Source organism: Rhamphochromis longiceps, linkage group LG20 (assembly GCF_057381845.1).
Source record: "Rhamphochromis longiceps isolate RC_006_pf linkage group LG20, R_longiceps_female_GT1.1, whole genome shotgun sequence".
Lineage (NCBI taxonomy): Eukaryota > Metazoa > Chordata > Actinopteri > Cichliformes > Cichlidae > Rhamphochromis > Rhamphochromis longiceps.
Window position 1 is genome coordinate 38,004,972 of NC_140576.1, and position 22,737 is coordinate 38,027,708.

Here is a 22,737-nt window from a genome sequence, read left to right on the forward strand (position 1 = left end):
CCTGTTAAAAGGGAGTTTTTCCTTCCCACTGTTGCCAAAGTGCTGCTCATAAGGGGTCATATGATTGTTGGGTTTTCTCTGTATCTATGAAGCGCCTTGAGGCGACTTTTATTGTGCTTTGGCGCTACATAAATAAAATTGAATTGAATTGAATTGAATTGAAGAACAGGTAGTTTAAGATCTTCAATAACAAATGACTGTTTGAATAAAAACAGCAGCAGCTCTGAAACACTTTAATAAAGCTGAAAACGAGCTGCTTTCTGTGTCCCTGCAGCTGTGATGGAAGAAAAGTGTGTGACATAAATATGAACATCATCAGTGCTTCTGATCCCGGCGTCTGCACCTACCTGGACATCACCTACACCTGCGTCCCAGAGAGTCTGTTACATGTGTGATTATCAGCTAACAATCAGTCACATCTGTACATGAATCATTACAGTTTCTAATGTGATGCGTTTCTTTGTCAGTCCACAGTGTAACATGTCAAGAATCTCAGGCGAACCTTCAGTGTGGTCAGATTTATTTTTCTCATTTATTGTAACTTTAGTGGATTCATTTGATAGAACTACAAACATGGTTACAGTTCATGAACTCTTCCTCAGGTGAAGAACAGGTTATAGTCGTCTCCTGGGCGAATTATGGTCGCCGTGACAACACCACGTGCCCTGATGGAAATCCTGATCACGTCAAAAATGTTCTCTGTTCGAGTCCCAGTAGTACAGAATATGTAACTAACAGGTAGAGATGCTGACTCTCTTTCCATCTTCTCTCAGATGACACGGCGTACTTCAGTCCTCTGCTGACTCACCTTTGACCTGCATTCACAGGTGTAACAGGCAGAACAACTGTACTGTTGGAGCATCAAACACAGTGTTTGGAGACCCCTGTGGTGGCACCTACAAGTGTAAAACACCTCCAGGTGTTTTACACTTGTCAGGGTAAGTAACTCAAACAATAAAGTTATAAAAATAATATTTTAGGGTGTGTACATTCAGATTAATTTTTGAAGTAAATAGAAATGATAATCGTTCATCATTTTTGAAAGTTTAACCTGTCTCTGCTGAAAACACTGAAATCCTCAGACACAAAGTTGAAATGAGTTTTTTTGCAGATCCTAAATGATTGAAATCACATTTATGAAAAAAGATCTTGAGCATCATCTTTTATTAGCTTATCATAATATTTAGTTATTAAAATGTGATTTAACCTCCTAAGACCCGAACTCTTCCACAGCATGTATTTTTAACTAATTATTAACATTTCAGGTCACAAGCTTCCCCAGCTGTCAGTGATGCTGTCCAAGACTGCCCATCAGGCTGTCTTCCCCCAAGTCTGCTTAAAAATACTTTTAATACTGTCGGGCTTTTTATCCTGAGATTAATTAACACTTGCTTGCTACAGGCTGTGTCCCATCATGTTTTAAACAAGCTATAGTTCAGCCTCTTCTTAAAAAACACAATCTGGACCCAACTGTTCTGTCCAATTACAAGAAATCTCAAAGCTTCCCTTTCGTTCCAAAGTTCTGGAGAAAGCTGCCTATTTACAGTTGCAGGCCCAACTTGATCTTAACGAGATCTCTGAAAGGTTTCAATCTGGTTTTAAATCCAGACTGAAATTAAATCAGACCAGGAGTGACATGTTTAGCCGCATGTTCTCCTTAAATTGCTGGCTGTCTGAGTGGTGTCCCAGAAACGATGTGGGCTTCATAGATAATTGGCAAACCTTCTGGAGGAAACCTGGTGTTGTTAGGAGAGACGGCATCCATCCCACTTTGGATGGAGCAGCTCTCATTTCTAGAAATATGGACAAATTAATTAAACCCCCCATAATATGACTATCCAGAGTTGGGACCAGGAAGCAGAGTTGCAGTCTTACACGCCTCTCTGCAGCTTCTCTCCTCCTGCTACCCCCCCAAAAACCCATCTCCATAGAGACTGTGTCAGCTCCCAAACAGACAAAAAACAAACTAAAAACCAGCAACAAACAACTTAAACATAAACAATTACAAAGAAAGAACAATACAGCATCCACATCTGAACCAAAGAGTAACACAGTGAAATGTGGATTATTAAATATTAGGTCTCTCTCCTCCAAGTCTCTGTTAGTACATGACTTAATAATTGATCAACAAATCGATTTACTCTGCCTTACAGAAACCTGGTTGCAGCAGGATGATTATGTTAGTTTAAATGAATCAACACCCCCGAGTCATTCTAACTACCAGAAACCTCGAAGCACAGGCCGAGGGGGAGGTGTGGCAGCAATTTCTCACACCAGCCTATTAATTAATGAAAGACCAAGACAGACTTTTAATTCATTTGAAAGCCTGATGCTTAGCCTCGTCCACCCCAGCTGTGAAACTCAGAAACCAGTCTTACTTGTTATCATCTATCGTCCACCTGGGCCTTACACAGAGTTTCTGTCTGATTTCTCAGACTTTTTATCTGATTTAGTCCTGAGCTCAGATAAAATAATTATTGTGGGTGATTTTAACATCCATGTAGATGCTAAAAATGACAGCCTCAACATGGCATTTAATCTGTTATTAGACTCAATTGGCTTCTCTCAACATGTAAAAGAACCCACCCACCACTTTAATCACACTCTAGATCTTGTTTTTAACATATGGCATAGAAACTGAACATTTAACAGTGTTTCCTGAAAACCCTCTGCTGTCTGATCATTTCCTGATATTACCGTGGAAGCACTAGCTGGTAGTCAGGCTGTACATGTGTCCTTGTGGAGTTGAAAATAATCCACTTGTACTTGAAAAAACAAACAAACATGCAAACATTTGTTTCCACAGTCTTAAATTACAGTAATCCGTCTGAATGTTCCTGTACACTGACATATTGTGGTGGACCACTAGAGGGCTCCACTCACACCCAGTGTCGAGAAAGTGTGTTGTTGTGTTTTTTGGCGCAATGTATGGAGCTGACCTCTGACCACCACCCGTTGCCTACTGGTGGTGGTCAGAGGGCCCGGTGGCGCCAGTGTCCGGCAGCCTCGCCTCTGTCAGTGCGCCCCAGGGTGGCTGTGGCTACAATGTAGCTGCCATCACCAGTGTGTGAATGTGTGTGTGACTGTAGTGTAAAGCAGTTTGGGGTCCATAGGGACTAAGTAAAGCACTATACATACTAATACAGGCCATTTACCATTTTACCATATACAGGTGGAGTCAAAGTAGTGAAAAACAGCCAGTTCTACCAATAAATCATGAAAAGTAAGGTTTAAATTGTTGGTGAAAAATGTGTTCATGACAATGCAGACTGTACGTTGCTAGTATGTAGCTTCCTAGATTTTATACTTAAGGCACATAATTATTCATTTTACAGGCTGTACAGCACATGAAAAATGTTTTATTTGACTGTAATATTTAATTATGTGGGATAAATAGGGTTAGATAGGGTTAAATAAGAAATTTAAAGAGTATGCTTATATAAAATAAATTCATACTTACTCCATTTTATGTATTTTAAACATATTTAATAGATATTACAGAATGCAGATGGATATGTGAAAAGAAATGGCTTTGATTTTGCCTTCTTAAGTAAATTTCTCTAGATCAGCCCCTGCAGCACAAACCAGGGCAAAGTTCAAGCATTACGGAAGTTTCATTTCTCATATATTATATTGATTATACTCATATTTGATTAGAAGTTTATATATAATGAACTATTAGCAGAATCGCATAGAGATATATTGTTATAGCACTCTGTGTTACTTTAACCATGAAAAGGCTGGATAGTTGTCCGTTATTTCACTCTTAGATGGAGATAAGCTGGGGGATGTCAATCTCTTTGACATGTTATATGAAACCATATTTGTCAATACATCCACCAGCAGTGATGGAAGTGACATCATCAATTCAGATCTGTCAGCACACGAAGAAGCAGTTACGGATCTCTGACACAAACAAAAGGTGTGTTGGTGTTACACCATGCATCGTTGACATAATCCTGTCCTGTAAAAACGGTTCAAAATAAAGAAGAATAGAAATAAAATCAGAGGTCTGTGCAGTAAATGTTTTCTTCTTTTCTAATGTAAAAGAAAAAAACAGTTCTGTTAAAGACCTAAGATTACATGATTTTAATTTGAATTAAAATAAAAATGGATTTCAAAAATGAACCCAGATTCAGTTTGTACCTCCATTGTTTATCGTCATACAATCTTCTCTTCCTTTATAATCATTTGGCTCTCCTTTGGCCCAGTTTGGGAAGTCAAACTGGGAACCATCACTCCACATCCACATAGTTTCCTGAAAGAATAAAGTTTGAGGTCTAGGGAGCTTGGGAAGAAAAGCATTTAAGTTGCTTAAATGCTTGAAAGAAAGCAACTTAAAGAAGTCCAAACACTTTTCTTTCCAAGCTCCTTAGACTACGATGACCGGGATGACTGAGAACCCTCACAGAAATAAAATTAGAGGTTCACTTTGTTCTGATGTACTTTGGTGCATTTATGCTGAGAGTGCAGACAAGAGACCTCTACACTTCATGTCTGCTGCCAGCAGATACTCACTAGTAGCTCAAAGACAAATCTCAGTTAACACAAAGAAGAACACGACTAAGTCTTATATACAAACCACAGACCTGGATTTGACAAAATTATAAAATTTGAATCAAACTGATGAATATGAAGAGAAACATATGAAATATCAGAAACAGCTGCAGCTCATCCTCTTTATCTGTGAAACACTTACATTCTCTCTGTCGTTGCCTCCAACCCAAGCTCGTGTATACGACCCTGCTGCTGTGCGAGTGAGCTCTCTGATGAAGGTGTACTCAGCTGTGCTGTGGAATGAGGCCAGATTTCCACCGAGTGTCTGACAGGAACTCTGAGGAGGAAGATGAGGTGCACAGAAGATGAAAAGTGTGAGAATGCATTTAAAATCAGTCAAAGACAGAAAGTCTTTATATCATCAGTGATGCAGCGACAGCTGCTGTTATTTCCTGATGTACCTCAGCATCAGTCCAGGTCTTCATGCTGCTTTTAAAGAGGAAACAGCGACCTCCAAACCAAGTCTAACCAGCAGGGCAGGAAGCATCTTCAAAATGATTGCAAAGTTAAAAGGTCGGTGAACAGATTAATGGTTCCTCAAAAGAAAGTAATTTCTCCCCATAAACTTCAGAACAGAAGATGAAGAATTTCATAACAGACATCTGTTTCATTATTTTTCATGTGTTCCTAGTAAACTGTCAGTTGAGTACATGCCAAAGCAAAGCAGTCGATCATCTCATGTTAGAAGAAGCTGAGCTTGAACAATGACTTTCATATTAACGGCTGGTTAATTATGTAACTGACTAACTACATCAGTACGACACTGCCTGGGTCTTTCTAAGGCCTCAGGTTTGTACAGCTTGTTGTACTTGTTAGGCGTCCCATCACACTTCTCTGCAGTTCTGATAGTTGGGTAACTTCCCTCCTTTCTGCCTCTAGTTTTCGTCTCCACTGAGGCTTCTGTTCTCATGTTCATCTGATATTCAAGGATCCCTGTTGCTGTGTAGATCAGCTGGCTGTTTGCAGTGATGGTCACAGAAGGAATTTTATTAGTGTGCGCTCAAATATAGGACTTTGTAGGAATGCTTCAATGTTTTCACATTTAATTAGCAAATACAAGCACATTTTTGCTTTGCACACCGCAGAGTGAAGGCAAAGGACCAACAAGCGCTCAGCATCTCTGGGAACTCCTTCAAGACTGTTGGAAAACCATTTCAGGAGACGACCTCATGGAGCTCATGGAGACAAGGCCAAGAGTGTGCAAAGCAGAAATCAAAGCAAAGGGTGGCTGTTACCAAGAATCTAAAATATGAAACATATTTTTACACAACTCTTTTTTAATTCTCATCCATAAATAATGTGCATCTTTCACGTGATTCAGTTTATTTTGAAAAGTCTCAACAGGATCTTGAGCTTTATTGTGAAAGGTTTATGTGGAACAAGCGGACACGCGATGCTGTTACCGTCGTTGTTGCTAACGACAACGCATAAAAACAGGCGCTTGTCCGTCCGTAGTGTGGTTATATTAAATATAAGAGAAAGAGAGAACTTTAAGAAATGAATATAGCCACTACAGTGACCATCAAACCATGAACAAATATTGCCGTAAACCGTAACCACGAAACAAACGATAGCGTAAAATGAAACGATCGACATTTTTACATCGTCATCCGATATATATCGTTATATCGAACAGCCCTAATTCTGTCTGTTTGATTTTTACTTGTATGTGTCTTTAATTTGGTCGGAGGACTTTATAAACTCTCCCTTTTAATGTACTTTTATTGCAAAATGTGTTCATCTCTCAACTTCAGATTGTTATTAAAGAACTGTTACACTGATTTACTGCACCATCTTGTGGTATAAAGCGGTATCTCTGCCTTATCTTCAGTTGGTAAACACAACAGATGTTCTGTTCTCCACATTCTGTCGATGTTCAGGAAACATCAGCGAATAAAACAGAGACATTTTTTATTTACGATGTCATTTTCATTAGCTTACTTGATAAGCTTATGAAAAAATAATTCAAATTCAAAAATTCAAAATTTATTTGTATGGCACATTTAAGAACAACAGAGTTGACCAAAGTGCTTCACAATCAGTTAAAAACAAGAAAAAACTGTAGAGAAACAAATAAAGATAAATAAGAAGACAATGAATTAAATATAAAAACATAAAACAGGCCTGATTGTACTCATACTGAACTCTAACACTGCCTGTGAATGCAGAGTTCATAAGGTTGAGATTTTTTAATGAAGCGATTCAGTTTTCACAAAGTGGAAAGGAAGCCTGCATAGTAACAGTGGCACAGGGGTTAATAACAGAATTAAAACTAGAAAATGCATTTTCTGAAGAAACTGCAGCTTGGATGCTGATAGTTGAATGTTTTGAGTTGAAATGAAGCTGTTAAGTTAAAAATGTTGAAGGGGGCGCAGTATGAAAAGAAAAACAATAAAAGAACGATTGGACACTGCTAGCATCGTGGACAGGTTTTTGACGGGGCTCCCGCACAAATGCAAAGCAGGAGATGAAGCATCGCTGAATATGTTTCCAAACCAACTTCCTTCCAAGCCAAAGACTAGAAAATATGGTGAAGCAAATCTTCCCTTTGGCTTCACCTGCACAGGTGCTGAGGTAGGTCTCCGCTGCAGAACTGGTTTCCCTGCGTCGGGAGCAGCGCTGGGCTCTTCAAATCACGGACAAACAGGATCCCACATTCTTGATCTTTAGTTCAAACACTTGTTTTAATGACTAACTGCTCCTGACATGTTGGAGATGTTTGCTCTTTATACAGTAAAGTTACAGCGGGATACAAATAACATCAGGCTGATCCTGCCACGATTTGTTCCCTCGGTTCAAATCACAGACAAACAGGATCCCACAGCTGTTTATGTTTTTGAACACCGTTATGCACAGAGAGGCATTTTTTGAAAAAAATAAATTGATAGCAATGTTGAATATTATTACACAGGAAAAAAACAGCTACATGTAAAATAATCACACTGTGACACCTCTGCCTTTGTAAATGAAGGGACAGTTACTGCGTGTGTGTATGTAAGCATGTAAAACCTGAAGATAGTCAGATTAACAGTATTTCGTCTCTATCAGCCAGGGCTGGCCCGTGGCATAGGCCGTATAGGCAAATGCTAAGGGCGCCGTCCATCAGGGGGCGCCACGCCAGTGCCACAAATGTTGAAAAAAAAAAAGAAAAAAAGTTGGTACTATTATTTCTAAATACAAAAAATAATCCCACGTTAATTAAAATGCAAAGTAAAGCTTATTTAATAGAAATATTATTTGTTACAACATTACACTACACTGCTGATGTAGGGAGGCGCCACCTAAAATCTTGCCTAGGGCGCCAGATTGGTTAGGGCCGTTTCTGCTATCAGCCATTGTAGAAATGAACCTCATGTAAACAATAATGTTATTTATGTGTGGACGAAAGGCCCAAACGCATAGAAACAGCTGCGTGTAGGTGTGGACGCGGCGTAAAATTACTACCTGTAATTTATTGCAGTTTACTTTTATTTGTTTAATTGTTTACTAAATGTTTGAGGTGTGAATTAAACCGCAATGGAGTTTGATAACAAAATATGTGTGTGTGGTTGGAGAATTTTTTTGTGCGGGGGGGTTCATGTAAAACAAAGGGGGGCCTAGCAAGAAAAGATTGGGAACCACTGACCTAGAGTGACCAAACTTTAAAACGAAGCCAAGACACTGAACTATTCAACTTGTATTTATCTTTTCAATATCTATTATACTTTTTCTTCAGTTCCAGTTTAAGTTTCAGAGTTTCAGAAGTACAGGCTGTCTTTACACTGTCACATGTCTATTTAATAAACTCCACAGCCATGAAAAGTGAGAATTCGGTAGACTGGACATTGCTGGCGCTCGCAGTGAAAGAATTTTGTCAATATGACTTGTAGTTTTCTCTTGGGAAGCATTTGTTTTGGGGTCACTTTTCTGTTTATTTAAAGCAGCAGAAGAGAGGCGCAAATCAAATCAAAATTTATTTACATTCCAAGGTTCCTTACAGTGAGCGAGAGGCTGGCGAGAGGGCCTAAGGCATAGGTGTCAAACTCTGGCCCGCGGGCCAAATTTGGCCCTCAGCCTAATTACATTTGGCCCGCGAAGCCATACCAAATTACTATTAGAGCTGGCCTACTGGTATTATACAGCTAATATATATATTGTTTAGTATTAAGCTTTGCTTGTTCCATATTCAGTTTTCCAGCAAAACTTGAGTCCATAAGAAAAGATTCATTCTTATATCTGGAGGAAGTTTTTTTTTTCAATAAATATTAATGTTAGCCCGCGACTTTGTTCCAGTTTTGAATTTTGGCCCACTGTGTATTTGAGTTTGACACCCCTGGCCTAAGGCATCAGCTAACTGGTCTGGCGGAGTGTGACTATCAAAAACTATGATTTCAGTCTTATTCTCGTTCAGTGTAAGAAAATTATGTGGTAACCAAATTTTAACTTCATGCAGACAGTTTAACAGAGTTTGCAAAGAAGCAGACACATCAGATGTCAAAGGTGAATAAATCTGGATATCATCAGCATAACAGTGAAAGGAGATGCTATATTTTTTAAAAATTAATCCAAACGGCAACATGTACAAAGAAAAGAGCAGGACCGAGCATGGACCCTTGAGGCACACCACAGTAAATAGGGGCAGAGGCCGAGGAGTGTTGCCCCATAGCAACAGAGAATGACCTCTCTGAGAGGTAGGATTTAAACCAGGATAAAACCGTACCTTTGAGACCAACAACATGTTCCACTCTTGATAGAAGAATGTTGTGGTTAACCGTGTCAAAGCAGCGGAAACCACGGAATAGCCAGAGTCAACGGTTAAAAGAAGATCATTAAAAACTCTAAGGCTGTCTCTGTGCTGTGGCGAGGTTTCAAACCAGACTGAAACTTTCTGTTAATACCATTTGCATCTAAAAAGGCCTGAAGTTGTTTTAGAACTACCTTTTCCAATATTTTGGAAATAAAGGGAGTTTGGAGATTGGCCTGTAGTTACTGAGACTATTAGGGTAAAGATTTTTCTTTTTCATAGTAGTCAAAGGAGCTTGCAGAGAAAAGCGTCTGGACTTCTTTAAGTTGCTTGAATCCTCTAATCGCCTGACCCAAGGTGTGAAACTGGGTGTGGGTCCCAGTTTCACACCTTGGCTCAGGCGATTAGAGGATCATCAGGGGGTCCTTTTGTCCCTCTGTGGGGGGATACTCCCACTAGGTTTATATCTGGGACTCTCCACCATTTGACCTTAGAACTGAAGAAGCTTCTCGGATGAGAGGTGAAACGTCTTCAAGCAACTTAAAGAAGTCCAGACGCTTTTCTTTGCAAACTCCTTTGACTACGATGACCTGGATGACTGAGAACCTTCACAGACACTTTTTCATAGTAGGTTGCACAACAGCATGCTTAAAGACAGACGGTACACAACCTGATGACAATGATGCATTCAGCAGAAGTAAGATACAAGGACCAATGACATGTAAAGCTTCCTTAAAGAAATGAGAAGGAAGAATATCGTGCGGGGAACCAGAGATTTTGAGACGATCAATTATATCTTTTAAAGCAGAATAAGACACTGGCTCAAACTGTTGAAAGACAGTCAAGCATTCAGAGGCTGGAACTGGGTCTAAAACTGACGATGAATGAGATGGATGAGAAGCCCTTAGAGCTGAGATTTTTTCAGAGAAATACTTTAAGAATACTTTAACAGACTTTTGATACTTAGATAAAGAATTATGGAGGATATCCAGAGAGACGTGGAGTTTGTCTTTCCTCCATTTTCTCTCAGCGCAACAACATTCACGCCTAAGGGCACGAGTAGCATCATTTAGCCAGGGTTGGCGTGAGGATTTGGCACGTTTAATCCTCAGAGGTGCAACAGAGTTAAGAATGTCAGCGCATGTAGTATAAAATAGTTTAGCAAGCTCATCCGCTGATAAAACCCCATTACAGTTAGCATCAGAGAGGGGAGAGTCAAGGAAAGCATCAGTGAAGTGAGCAATTGACTGGGAGTTAATCGTGCATGTTTGCCGCACAGGACCATCACTGTTCAATTCCACATTGCTCACTACAGTATTAAACAAAACCGGGAAGTGATCTGAAATCCCAGTGTCCTTAATGTCTGTGATACAAATGTCCGTGGTCGTGTCCAAATTCATGGGCTGCATCCTCCTGAAGACCCAGCCTTAGCGGTCTACGTGGGCCGGGTCCTCAGAAGGTCGGGTAGGCCGGAAGTAAACGGCTGTGAAATGGGACAGTCTAGAACATAAAGAACACACTGTTGTGTAGAACAAGTCCTTCGGATCCTCAAGGTTTGAACATGATTTTGATAGGAGTTAGGGTCTTGGATTTAGAAGCAGTTTTTTAACACGTGCATCAAGGCAGATTTAAAAGCGTTTTGATTGGCCCATGAAATTCAGGCTTCCGTTCGATTGGTGGATTTCTCTTCAGCAGACAGGTGGTTCAGATCTGGGCGTTTGGAGTTAGTTGATGACTTTTAGAATCATCTTTTTTGACTGGATGATTAAAACTTAAAGCATTTACCTTTCTGTCGTGGATTCTCCCACATTTCAGCGATTTTGATGATTAAAAGAATATAAACTTTTAATATTCATTCAGATGTTTTGTGATTCTAAATTTTCTTTAGTCATTACTCAGCTTTTGTACATTTTAAGGATGTTCAGCTACTTTCCAACTTTGAAACTTTTTCTGTGTGAACTTTAGATTTAAACAGTTTTACACTTTAGCCTTCAGCCTATTTCAGCTCATTCAACATTTTTAACTTAACATTCAACAATTATGTCATTTCAGCTCAAAACATTCAGCTATCAGCATTCACATTGCAGTTTCTTTAGAAAATGCATTTTCTAGTTTGTTAAGCAGTCACGCAGGATGCGCAAAGACACCTGGAGCTTGTTTTTTATCCAGTTTCTCTCTGCACCTCGACATTCGCATCTGAGAGCACAGGTGGCATCATTAAGCCAAGGTTGACGTGTAGATTTGGTGCGTTTAGTCCTTAGTGGAGCAACATTGGCCCGAGGAGAGCTGAAAAATGAACAATCGAGGGATTTAGGATGAAAGTCCACAGTGACCTGGTGCCCATCCGAAGAGTGATCGTTCCTAACAGGAGCACTTCCCAGCGGACGAAGGTTACTGAGATTCATGCCACCTCTGTAGGTCCACACCCATCGCCAAACAGGTAAAGGCTTCGCTGGCAGGTCAGAGGGAGCAGGAAGTCCAACAGGCCGGATCCAGCGATGGCAGCTGAATCTGTAACTGGACTGGTCCCAGAGGGCTTGAAAAGATGGTAGCACACCTGTAAGAGTACGAGGTTTCTTTACTCCATGTGATTTCAGGTAAGCCTTGAAGCGTAAAAGGATGCCACCTCGCTTTCCCTGTCTTCTAGAGCGCTTCCTGCGAGGCAGGGCAAATGGTGAGTGATGTAGGCAGTCAGGTATGTCCGTCAAAAGTGGAGGAAGACTTTGTGGCTCACTTTCCAAATCAAGCATTCAGTGTTTTAGTGGCCGACGGTTCAGAAGAGTTTGGCGATCATAGACAAGTAAAGCAGAACCATCAGGGCAACATAGAAAAAGAAAGGTAACAACCAGCAGACACAACCCAAAGAGACGTCTCGCCGTGCACACTGGTGCCATCTTGGATGCTGCCAGCATAACTAAGGGATGTTGCTGACATATTCTTGAGATAATTTTCATAAATATATAAAATGATTTCAATCTTTTAGGGTCTGCAAAAAACTGACAATGTTTTGGCGTGATTTCAGTCTTTTCAGCACATAAAGGTTAATCTTTCAAAAATGAGGAACAATTATAATTTTCATTCAAACAAATATGAATGTACAGACCCTAAAAGATTATTTTTATAGGTTTATTGTTTGAGTAACTTACCCTGACAAGTGAAAAACACCTCCAGGTACTCGTAGGTGCCATGACATGGGTCTACTAAGCTTGGTGCTTCAACAGTACAGCTGTTCTGCCAGTTACACCTGTGAATGCAGGTAAAAGGTGAGTCAGCAGAAGCTGAGAGAAGATGGAGGGCTGAAGGAAGAGAGTCAGCGTCCGTACATTTTAGTAAAATATTCCATGCTTGCGGACCAGGAGCATTTAACATTTTGGAGCTCAGAATCAGAACGTCCATCAGGGCACGTGGTTTTGTCACGGCGACCATAATTCGCCCAGGAGACGACTATAACCTGTCTTTCACCTGACGAAGAGTTCATAGAGTCAAACTGTAACCATGGTGATATTTTTTTTACATGAATGCTCAAACGTACAAAGACATAGAAGCTGTGTTCTCACCACACTGAAGGTTTGACTGAGATCCTCCACATGTTACACTGTGGCCTGAAACAGACACAGATCCCATAGAAACTGTAATCATTCATGTACAGATTGGGTTCATCAGTCATTTCTAATCACAGGTTTAACAGAGTCGTTACGTGGGAAGCAGTCGTAGGTGGTCTCCAGGTATTTGCAGACTCCAGGATAATAAGTAATGTTTGACTTTATGTCACACTTGGTTTTTCCATCACAGCTGCAGGGAGACAGAAACATATGGTGGCCCTGAGGGGTCAAACGGACTGCAACTTAAGAAAACACCAGCAAACAGAAAAACGCAGCAAAAGCACACAAAACACCACAGAAGGGAAAAAAAGAAAAAAGTTCACGAAAACGTTAAATTTGGCTGACTGTCGGCAAAGTTATGTGATAGTTACGTGATAGTTACGTGATAGTTACGTGGGCTCACTGACTGCAGCACAGATAAGATCTTGGAGAAGCTTGCGGCTGCCGTGAACACTCAGAATAAGACCTCTGAGTGTAAATTGGATCACATCTTGGAGAAGCTCACTGTGGTCGTGAGCAGAGATGAGCAGAGATGGGCAGTAACGCGTTACTTGTAACGCGTTAATCTGATTACTTTTTTCAGGTAACGAGTAAAGTAAGGGATTACTATTGCCAAAACGGTAATTAGATTACCGTTACTTCCCGTAGGAACGCTGCGTTACTGCGTTACTAAAACCGTGATTTTTTTGCGAGAATGTCTCACGACAGTGACGTAAGCGAGTGCTACGTTCGCGACAACAGCTGTGTGCAGATCAACAGTGAATCATATATCGAGTGCAGAGAGAGTATGAGCGTGCAGCGTTTAAAGCGTGGAAGTACTGACCTTACTTTGAGTTTGATTCCATAAAAAGAGACGAAAACATTAGCGTCCGCTGTGCGTGGGAAGAAAACTTCTTTTTACAGCGAAAAACCCCTAAACTTCCAAGCAAGCACCGAGTAGCTACGACGTAATGGGAAACTCACAGAGAAACTCGCGGATTCTTCCACTGACCGCGGCACACCTGCACCAGGGTAAACCTCCGCCTACCCCACTCCTGCTTTACAGGTGAAAATAGAGCAACAGGACCGCTGAGTCTTTGACTTTATTTATTTTCTGCTGTGTTTTACTTGCATCTATTTGAAAGACTGAGTGTAAACAAAAAATATTTTATTTTATGTGCTGGAATGTGCAGAAAATAGGTTTAAATGTTAAACTAATTTCTTCCAGTCAGAGAATGTTGCATATAATTAAGTTTTTGCTTGATGCATAAAGTTAAAAGATTAAAACTAATAAAACAAGTTTTAAAAAGAGACTTTTCCATTTGATTACATTTTGTATGATGGATTATGTAGAAAAAGTAAGTTGATCTATAGTGTTACATCATATTCTATAAGGATGTTATGTGTTTGTAGACTTTCTGCCCAGTTTGACCCATTTAGCAGACGTCAGCCTGTTTAAGGCTCTGATATCTATTCTGTGTGACTTAAAGCAGTTATGACATGGTCTGATTTTCTCACCCAATAAAGGAATATTTCATATATCAATGTGCTTATTTTACCAAATCAAATCAAATCAAATCACTTTTATTGTCACATCACATGTGCAGGTACATTGGTACAGCACATGTGAGTGAAATTCTTGTGTGCGAGCTTCACAAGCAACAGAGTTGTGCAAAATACAATAATGTAAACAAGCAAAATACAAGAATGGCTACATCTGAAACTAATAAATATATGTACAATATATAATAGTATATGCATTTCTATACATGCATATACTATGCATGTATGTACTATGTATATACTATATAGATACATGCTACTGATGAAATTTTGTGATTTTTCTTTTTTTACCCATTTAAGTAAGCTTTCGGACAAATGTAGTGGTGCAAATACAGTGGAACCCCGACTTACGAATACCCCATTTAACGAAAAATTTAAGTTACGAAGGCACTGAACGGAAATATTGCAAAATGCCCATGTAACGAAATCCGCTGGCTCTGATTGGCTGAGCCTACAATGCCCACAATGCCTTGTGACAAATGTGACAAACCCTAATTGCGCTTCGCTGTTCCCCTTGAATGACATATTGTTGTTCTAGTTAGCAATTAGCCTATAGCCTATCGTTCAGCATCGCCTCACTCAAAACGCGCGATGGGTGCTTCGACTTACGAAAGACCCTCGGGAACGAATTAATTTCGTAAGTTGGGGTTCCACTGTATATTAAAAGAACAATATCTCTTTCATAGATAACGCATCCTTATATACAGTGTCACACATATTCGTCTTTGAGATAAAATAGATATAAAGTGATATGAAATAGTTGCACCTTGAATGTTTGCTGAAGTTCAGTATTTGAAACAGAGTTACATTTCACTGTTGTAATTTTCTAATTAAATACATTTAATTTATTAATACAATAAATGTAATGTTGGACATATTATATTTACATTATATTACCAAACTTTGGTAGTTATTGGTCTCATGAAGTATATTAGCTCACTGGTTACTAGCTAATCTCTAGCCTCTCCACACAGCAAAAGTAAAAATAAAATAAAAGCAAGACTTTTGCCTTCATTTCTGTCAAACTATGCGGTTTAAAATGTTTCCAGTGCATAATGTCATTGTTGCTAGGCAAACTGGGCGGCGCATTGAGGGCTAGATCAGTGTTTTTCAACCTTTTTTGAGTCGCGGCACATTTTATAGATTACAAATATCCTGTGGCACACCACCAACCAAACATGTTCCAAAATGACACATTGTAGCCTAATACAGTACATATAATGGCAAGTTAGTCTCTCAGTTTGTTTATACTCACTCAGTGTGAAACCTGGGCCTGTCTAGATGAACACAAAGATGATATTCTGGCAGGAATTGAAGAAAGGCATACACAAAGCTCTTCCTCAATAGCTCTTAATCTCTCTCTGTTTCTAGTTTTTATAGCAGCCATGCTCAAAAAGCTTTGCTCACATAGATATGTTTTTGAAAATGGGAGCAATGTCAAAATGGCTCTGTTTGCCAGAGTGGGGAACGATAGATCAGCAAAGCTCAGCTTTAAACCACAGTCTTGTCTCAGTTCAGTTAGTTCCTCCTGCTCCTGCAAAGTCATATCCTTTCCAATGTCCTGTCCCTTACCCAGTCAAGGCATTCAGTGGAGACTGAGGGGAAATAAATTTACAACTTCTCCTCAAGCGTTTTCAAATGTTTACCTATTATTTCACACAGTGTGGCAGCTTTGATATCGCCTTGCCATTTCTGAGCAAGTGGGAACGTGTCAAGGTTGGCATTTTCCAGATGTTGTTGCCAGAGATGCACCTTTGAACGGAATCCATTTATTTTATCTGTGCTTGTGAGCAGGTGTTCATCTCAGCCTTGTATTCGTGTGTTCAGTTCATTCAAATGCAGAAATATATCTGCCATGTAAGCCAGCCTTAGACACCACTCATCACTTGCAAACAGCTTTGCATCATTGTACCTCCCCTCACTCAAAAACACTTTTAGCTCTTCTCGCAGCTCATACACAGACCATTGGACCTCTGTGTGAAGCAATAAGGCTGTATGCTCCGCTCCCATTTCCTCGCACAGAGATGCAAATATGCGCCTTTTCAGAGGTCTTGACTTGACAAAGTTCACCACGCGCACGACATCATCCAACACAGGAGCTAGGTCTGCTGGTAAAGTCTTGGCAACGAGCACCTCATGGTGCAGAAAACAGTGAGTAAGAATATCATCGGGGTGTATCGCTTTCACTCTGCTAACGAAACCTTTGGTGCGCCCGACCATGGCTGCTGCTCCGTCACTGCAGACACGTGTGCAGTTTTCCCACTTAAGTCGCCCTTGTTCAAGATATTTGGATGTAACCCGAAAAATTTCCTCTCCTGTTGTTTTTTCTGGCAGTGCCTTGCAAAATAGAAAGTTTTCTCTGATGGAGTCTCCATCCACAAAACGCTCATTGGCCAAGAGTTGGGAATGTCCACTAATGTCTGTAGACTCATCAAGTTGCAATGCAAACTTCCCACTGAAGCAATCTTCTCCAAAACCAGAGCAGGACTTTGGCTGTTTCTTTAACCGTGCCAGGGCCCAGCATCTTATTCACAACGGCTTTGCAGGCAGGTAGTATTAATGTCTCTGCTACAGTGTGTGGTTTTGTTGGATTTGGCTATAAGTTCAGCCACTAAGTAGTTAGCTTTGAGAGCTCTTTTAGACACCTTTGTGTTTTTTCTCATTAACGTTACCTGTTTCTCAGCGTGTTCACGCAGGCGAACAAAATAGTCTGTGTTCTTGTTTTGAAGTGAGGGACGTTTGTGTGGAGATGGCGTTTAAGCTTGCTTGGGACCATGGCACTGTTTGAGAATTTTTCTCCACACACCAAACATAACAGAGTCGGTGCAGTGAAAGTATAGCTCACCGTTTTTGATTTCTTTTGACCACCACTCGTAAAGGGCTCTTCTGGATTAGAATTTTGTCCAGGGCCCAGTTCGGAGGCCGCAGTTTTTCTTTTCAAATATTTATCCATCTTTGTTGTACGACTTGCAGCTGCCACGTACCGCGCGCATCACTAACGCTAATGTCTTAACTTAACAAGGTGATATTGCGCTACCCACTGACATGAAAGAGTAATGACTCTACCAGTCACTGCATTGAAAGCACAGATGCTCAACAATGATTTTATTACTTTTATTATTATAATTATTAAATTGTATTTTTTTGGACCAATGAATGAAGATAAAATAATTTCCCACGGCACACCTGACGATCTCTCACGGCACACCTATGTGTACTTTTTTAAGTTGCTTGAAAAGCAACTTAAAGAAGTCCAGACGCTTTTCTTTCCAAGCTCCTTAGACTACGATGACCTGGATGACTGAGAACCTTCACAGACAGGGTTCATTACTGTTGTGAGGGAAATCGATTCAATGTGTATTTTAATCACATATAATAGATGCTTGCTATCAGCTGTTTAGTATTAGCTTGTCACATCCGGATCTAGTTCTTCAAGTCATTATATCCCCCAGAAACAATCCAGTTTTTGTTTTCTATTTCCGTTGTGTTTTTCTGCTGCTCATGTTTTCTTAAGGTGCAGTCTGTTTTGCCCCTCAGGGCCACCGTAGGGGAAACAGCTGGTTTTCAGCTGATCATTTCCAACACGTTCTCATCCCAAAGCGTAAGCCACCCAACCAGTCTGTATGTTATGCATTCGGAAACCGTTTGGAATCAATCTACAAATGTACATTTCTTTAATTTCTCATCATTAATCGCTTTGAAAAAATACTATTCAATACGATTAAAAGTGTGGTTATGGTTAGGGCTGGAATACACGGCTGGAACGTGTGTTACCGCCGGGAGCGTCATTCCATTGGAAGCCACAATCCGGCACATATCATAAGGACATGGAAGGTTACCTTTCGCGTTCGTATGGGAGGTGTCAGGATGAGACAAATCAGATCAGTTGGTGCATGCACACTCATATCAGACAGATATGAGTGTGCATGCACCAACCAGCATGCTGTCTGCTGTAACCCATAATTTCCTTTGGAATTAATAAAGTATTTCTGATTCTGAAACAAATTACTTTCAGGTAATCATTTAATTCCTGATAGTTTCATTAAAGATGTTGACAGGTTTTTGTTTGTTTGTTCTCCAACAGTGCTCACCTGTTCCTGACGTTGTCCAGAGTGTCACTCTGAGGGCAGATTGCTTTATCTCCACATCTGTACCCAGCTGACTGCACAATGATCATTCCACGCACTGTTATACACACACAGTATGAAAGAAAAGGTACAATTCAACACAATAATTGCAATAATCCAGGTCTAAGGATTCAATTTCAGACTCAGATGCTGCAGTCAGATCCATTAAAATTAGACGATGACAGTTGTTGTAGTTTTACCTCTGTACACCACCACAGTAAATGTGACATCAAACAAAAAAGTTAAAGTGCAGTTTTTTACTTCTAAAATGAGTAATTCTGTACAAAAATGACACATATTTATAAACAGTTAATCCAAAACTTTTGTTACGTTTGTTGAATTCAACCTGAGAACTGTAATCACATCATCACTGTCTGATTAAAACCTTGAGGTTGATTTAACGAGTTTGATTTAGTGACCTGTAACCGGGTGTCATTACTGCCGACGTGAATTATGATTTTACTGTATTTATGTTTACCCTTAGCCAGCAGTTTTAAATTTCCCTCAGTGTCGCCTGCTCTGGCCCCTGGAAGACACTTGACTATGCTTGCCGGTGTCTCTAGCTTCACATGTCTGAGAACAGAATCACCAATTACCAGAGTTTGGGGAAAACAGTTAGACACATGAACAGGTTGGTGGTGTACATGCTAATGGATACCCGCCATAACTACGCAGTTACTGCGGTGACACTCACATTAGCTGTAGAGGAAATGGATGAGCTCACGCCTCTCCCTGTTACACCTTTTAAATCACCAGCTCCGAAGAAGGTGATGTACGAACTAGGGCCGGGTATCGTCACTGATTTCTAGAATCGATTCGATCCACGATTCGTTTCGATTTGAATCGGGGAAATTTTGCCTCAGACAGTCAGAAATATTATAACTTTGATCACTTATCAGTACATATCTATATTTTTCTATCTATAAAAAGGAAGCTGACACTTGCCAGACTTAATCAAAGGTGTGAGCAGCACAGCAGACGCCTTTGTGTCAAAGTAACTGAGGATAAAACAGAAAAACATGAAGGTGATTTTCCTGGTCTGTGTTTTTATAGCAGATGACCTTAAAAATATTGTCAAAAACGAAGTGAAGCAGAGCAAAGTTACAGAGGTTTGATTAGAGACAAAGCTCAGCGTTTTGCAGTTTTGCAAAATTTAGAAAGTTTCAATTTGTTCAGTATCGAACAGCAGAAATGAGGCTTTCTGTCGGAAGTAAGTAAAAAACAAAAAAAACAGCAGCCAACAATGTGGACTGGTGGGTAATAAGCAGTGTTGGCCAAGTTACTTTGAAAAAGTAATTAATTATAGTTACTAGTTACTTCTTCAAAAAAGTAACTGAGTTAGTAACTGAGTTACAAGATTCAAAAAGTAATTAATTACTTGAAAAGTAACTATTGCGTTACTTTAAAAAACATTTTAACCCTCTGGGGTCCAGGGTGTAATCGCCATTTTTAACTACTTCTGATGTTTCCTCCACATTTCACCTTTAAAAACGATTTACTTTGTCTTGTTTGGTCTCATCAGCACAACCTCACGTGTCTGAATCTGCAGTCATGCTTTCATTTTGACTACTGTAGTAACACAACTGATCTAAAATCAGACAAAAAACATAAAATCAGAGTAGATAATGTTATATTTTTACTGTAACAACCACAAACATGTTTATTGAATCATATGTCATAACCTTAAATGTAAATATAAATTGTCAATTTTAAAATCATATGCACAAGTTTTGCAAACAACAAGTTATTTGCAGCCATTTACCTTTGACCTTGATCTTTTAAATAACCATTTCAAACTGTTTACACAACAATCAGCTGTTCTTCAATAAGATGCCACAAATTATTTGTGCCACTGCAAATATTTCTGTCCACTATAAAGGAAACATCACAGCCTGATACCTGCAGGTCTGACAGCAGCAGGTGTGTCACTCCTGTTTCTACCTGGAGACAGCAGTCGCCTCATTGTTCTGACACACAACACAACACTATCCACAACACTACACACTAACTACACAACACATTAACTACACACTCCAAACACGCTGAACGTCACAAATCTCTCACATCTCAAAACTCCACAGCTCCTGAAACTTCCACTGTTTTAGGAGCTGTGTTGTTGTTTTTGCTCATAAGCAGAGAGCGTCGCTGCTGTCCTTAGACAGACGTGACGAAACTATTGAGGAAGAACACGCGTATATCTTGTTTATCATCACTCTGGTTTTACTGGCCTATCAGTTTATAAACTGGTATATGTCACCTTGTTGCTTTATCTGTAAGTGGTCATGTGATTGACCACGACTACTTTACTCTTCCTCAGTCAAACAGCAGCACTCGTGCGATTGTTTTGCCCCCTGAGCTCCAGCTGTTGTGCCAGACAGGGATCGTGATCACCGTCCGCGGGAGCACAGCTGCTCAAATCTCCTGCCTCCGTTTTTACTGCTTGCTTTCATAGAGAGTATCGAGAATAACACCCTCCATCCTGCTCTTACTCAAGGTCTCATAACACTTATTCCAAAACCAACCAAAGACTTACTTTTGTGATAATTGGAGACCCATCTGTCTGCTCAATAATGACTATAAGATTATGGCTTTAATATTTGCTAACAGAACTAAAGAGGTCCCGGACACAATTATCGATGAGACACAGTCAGACTTTATGAGAAACAGACACCTTTCTAATAACATTACACTGATTAATCTGATCTGGTACCTGACTATAGCTTCATTCTCTTCCTGGATTTTTTTAAAGGCTTTTGATACAATTGAACATAAATTTATTTTCCACTCTTTGGAAGAATTTGGTTTGGAGAATTTTTTTTTTGTTACTTAAAGGATAAAGACACTTTAAGGATAAAGGACACTCTTTCGAGGATGCCAATGTTCACATTTTGGACAGAGAGGACAGATGGTTTGAAAGAGGAGTGAAAGAAGCATCTATGTCCACTGTGAGCGACCATCTTTGAACAGAGGCGGGGTTTACGACACCAACTCTCTGCCATCTATAATCCAGTTTTGAGATCCCTCCCCAGACGCCTTAACGCCCACTCACATCCTGGGCCATCTGACCTCAGGAATTCACATGATAAGGTGGGGCCAGGTTTCACAATGAACTCACCCGAAACTCTGGCTGATTGGGACCCACACCCAGTTTCACACCTTAGCTCATGTGATTAGAGGATCATCAGGGGGTCCTTTTGTCCCTCTGTGGGGGGTCACTCCCACTAGGTTTATATCTGGGACTCTCCACCATTTGACCTTAGAACTGAAGAAGCTTCTCGGATGAGAGGTGAAACGTCTTCAAGCAACTTAAAGAAGTCCAGACGCTTTTCTTTGCAAGCTCCTTTGACTACGATGACCTGGATGACTGAGAACCTTCACAGACATACTTCCTTAATCTTAATTATGCAAGTTCTCATGACCATTGATCAACAACCACTGACCAAAGCCCATTGATCAATGGCCATGAGTCCCATTCACAGAGAGTTGGGGAATGGCTGTAATCACAGCATGTAAGATGGTGACAGATGTACCCTTAGGCCCCTCCTCCTTGGTCGCATAGGCTAAGTTTCGTCACCTGGATGATGACGAAACGTTTCTCCCACAAAACGCTACGTCCAGATGAACAGAATCATCAGGTTGCTCTGTTCCGTAACTCCTGTTCTCTGATAACATCAGTGAGGTGTCTCACTATGGGGAACGCTCTCTCTGCGTCATCATCAGAAGTCTCTATGTCATTACTCCAGCCAGCATTGGGTGGCAGTCATGACGCCTGTGTCAGGGAGGGGCCACCCTCCTCCCTATAAAAGGGTGTGACGCAGCGACACCTGTCATTCAAGTTGAAGCCCAGCTTGCTGTTGCACATATCTCCTATATAGAGACACCCCTTAAAAAAGGCCAAAGAGGTTACCATCCCTCTTGTAGAAAAAGCATGAAGCGCAGGGTTGGGGCAGACCTATGCTGGCGAAAGGAAATGTGTTGTTTGCTAACAGGCTTTTCAACATGGAAATAAACACCTAATTAGACCTCCTGAAAGCTTTTGTTCTCTCTATATAGGTACATAAAACCCTAACCGGAGGGACAGCATGTAGGCGCTCCTGTTCAGGGAAGAAAAAAGCAGGGGGGCAAAAAGCCTCTAGCTCCCATGGAGTGCACTGGAGATGAAGATTTTTGGCCACAAAGGCCGGAC

General features: G+C 40.4%; 1 long non-coding RNA gene across 1 annotated transcript; it reads left to right on the forward strand.

The window, feature by feature from the left end:
- The first annotated feature begins 326 nt into the window (after window positions 1–326).
- Window positions 327–686, forward strand: LOC146645930 (uncharacterized). The gene is made up of 3 exons (XR_014909020.1): window positions 327–378; window positions 468–512; window positions 603–686. It is a non-coding gene; the product is annotated as an uncharacterized LOC146645930 (long non-coding RNA).
- The last annotated feature ends 22,051 nt before the right edge of the window (window positions 687–22,737 follow it).